The sequence below is a fragment of the Nematolebias whitei genome, chromosome 2 (assembly GCF_014905685.2).
Source record: "Nematolebias whitei isolate Nwh7 chromosome 2, NemWhi1, whole genome shotgun sequence".
Classification (NCBI taxonomy): domain Eukaryota; kingdom Metazoa; phylum Chordata; class Actinopteri; order Cyprinodontiformes; family Rivulidae; genus Nematolebias; species Nematolebias whitei.
Genome location: NC_056499.1, coordinates 23,655,022 through 23,658,384, shown reverse-complemented (window position 1 = coordinate 23,658,384; position 3,363 = coordinate 23,655,022).

Genomic DNA, 3,363 nt, shown 5'->3' with positions numbered 1-3,363 from the left:
TGTATATGTGTTAGTGCTCAGTATATTGTGGCAATAACTGTCAGCTATTTTCACATTTATCTCAATATTTTTAATGTTTGTGGTGGCTAAGTTCACCTAGCTGTGGCAGCCATCTTGAATTGGGTTGATTTCAAATGTTAATGAGTTATAGGTGTACTAGCTTTAGGAGCTGTGGTTTTGTCCTTGGTGTTATGTTCATGTCTGTGTTCTCCTGGTCCTCTGTTTATGTCTCTATAGGTTTTTTGTTTTGTTGGTGTCTAGCCCCATCTTATGTTGTGTTTATGTCCTGTGTCTTCATTCTCTCTGTCTCTGGCATCTGTGATTACTCAGAGGTGCTTTTACTTTGTCTGATTGGTGTTTCCTCTATATAAGTCTGTGTCTATGTGTAAGTCTTTGTCCTGGCATTGTCTCATGTTCACCGATGATGACCTGTCCATTGTGTGAGTACCTCCTGTTCATCTTTGTTTGTTTTTGCTGCACTGTCAGCTCTTTTGTTTTGTTAATAAATGCTTTATTTTATATATCTCTTGAGTCCTCACCTGCTTGCCTGCACAACTGGGTTCACCAGCACCAATTTGTGACACTAGCAGTAATTGCATAATTTTGCTAACATGGTAAACATTTTCAGTAAAAATATTGCATGATGTGCATGTGTTGAGCACAAATCTCAGCTGCCATGTCACCAAGTTTCAACTCAGTATTGGTAGAACTGACTGAGTTCTGGTCATTTCTGTGTTCATTAAGTCATTTGTTCAGTTGACTAGGATGGCCATCTTGAACTGAGTTGATGCCGAATGTTAATCCATTGCAGATATCCAAAAAAATTATCTCAAAGTTTCATTAAAATCATTTAGTTTTTTTCAAGATATTTTGCTAGCAAACAGTCATAGTTGACTCTAATAGTAAAGTATGTCTATAGAATTAATTTCAACATATATCATACCAAATTTTAGCTCATAATCTGTAAAACTCACTAAATTACAGCCTATATTGGTTTTACTAAGGATGCTTAGTTGTGGTTGCCGTCTTGTATTGGATTGACTGCAAACATTAAACAATTGTAGATGCACATCCAGTGACAGTTTCCTTACAACTTCTCCTGTGGTTTATGAGATATTTTGCTAACAGTGCAGTCAAACATACAGCCCCCCACACACATCTGGACCCAAACATTATTGTTCTGTCTTTGCCTTTGGCAGTGGGAGTAAAGAAGAAGAGTTTAGACTACATGCTGTAACTGTCACCCACATGTTGTTTTCTCCTGCTTCAAGCTTCAAACTAATGCACAGGTATGGGTTTTGTTTTCTTCCACATGACACACAGGTACTTCCCTGCTGGCTGTTGGATCTATTAACTGTATGTTTGTCCACAGTCACAGTGATTTAGGACTTTGGAGGGAGGGGAAGGGAAGACGTGTCAGCAGAGGAGGCAGAGAAGAAAGAGAGAGAAGACGAAGAAACTGCACAGCATCCTTATTGGAGTTTCAATTTCTCACTACCCACCAACATGAGACCAAGGAGGAAAAAAAGCAGCTCTCTTTTCTTCCCAGATGAGTTTTGGCAGGAGATTAGGAGGAGGATTTCACCTTGCTGAGATCTCTTTGAGTGCAAGCTCTGTCTTATGTGGGAATGATTAAATTCACTTTGCGGCTCCGTTCATGCGGTTGAAGCCGTTTCACTGTGGTCACTCCGCACAGCGATATCATGCAGCCGTTTAGTTGCACTGTCTCAGGAAACAGGCACACATCTGCTGACACGATACCACTTTTATAAGTCTGAACCCTGAGAAACAAAAGCAGTCCAAGTTATTTTCACATTAATGGAAATCCTTTTGATATTTCACGCTCAAAGTCACTGGAACAAAATGTCTACACTGGCATACATCATTATTACCTGTCTTTAAGTAAAGTAAGCAAAAGAGTATGTGTTGTCATACAATGACAAAATTAGTTCTCTGCATTGAACCCATCACAAGTGAGATACACCCAAGTGGCGCAGTGGGCAGCTATGTAGGTGCCCGGGTAGCAATTGGGGGTTGAGTATCTTGCTCAGGGACACCACGACATGTGGGAATGGCGGAGAGTCGACTTTCTGGTCCCAAGTCAGCTGCCCTACCTCTACCCCCTCTTGCAGTGATGTAGTCTACATTTTTGTAGTGGGTTGTGCTTAGAAACCAAATTATGCAGTTTAGTGCAACGTAATCGTCAATTTACGATATTTAGATTTTTAAGCATATTGAACATTTCCAAATTTCTCTGATGCTTATATTTTAATAAATGTACAACAAACTTTGTACAACAGTTGGCTTTGCAATAAAAACATGTTATAGAATTTATAAAACAGTATCAAAGCAAAACATGTTCAAGTATTAAGTAGTATTTACAAAAGTATTAATTATACAATAATTTGCTAGTTAAGGGAATGTAATAAACAAGCTCTGCATACAGACCGATTGTTACGGAAGCGTTTAACTGCCGTTTAACATATCAATGACACGTGCCTAATGGTATGTCATGTATCATTGGGCACTTTGAAGTGGGTATACTGAATTTCTCAAACTTTTCTAGTGGATATACTCCGTATACCTGCGCATCACATAGACTACACCACTGCCATCTCGGTCCCCAAATTAGTTTTAATTTAGTTAGTGGAGTTCACGCCCTCTGTAAGCAAAATATCTCATGAACCACTAGGCCAATATTATTGAAACTTCCAGGCACAAAAGTTACTATGTTGTAGTAAATTTTACACACAATATGTTTAAATTAGGTGTGGTTGTGTGTGTGAGTCATTCACAACACATACTCCAAGTGAGTGTAATACAAGAGCTTTTTGTCCAACTTTAGCATTAACTGTTGTAGTCCACTCTGTCTGTTAGCAAAATAATCTCTTGAACCACTGGATACATTTTATTTGCACTTTCAAAAAGTCATTATTAGATATATACCTACTACTGATTAATGTTTGGAGACAATACAAATCAAGCTAGTTTATACAACTTATCAACTATCCAACACAGAAGAAGCAATAACTTTCAACAATGTTCAGTCAGGTCATCTGGAAGGTTTCTTTTATTTTGCTGAGACATTTTGTCCTTCATCCAAAGGACTTCTTCAATCTGAGGAGCCACCAAACAAACTGATTTCCACAAGACAGCATACTCCACAGCGGAAAATAAATAGTTTGCTGGTGCTAAGATGGCCTCCATGGCCTGCCCTCTCCCCCATCAACTCCTCTGAGACAGTCATGCCAAAGTGGTTCAGAACACCAAAGTTCATGCTCAATAGTCCAGGTATAAAATCCAGCAATATTCAGTCAGGTCATCTGGATGCTTTCTTTCATTTTATTTTTTTATTTTTTTGTC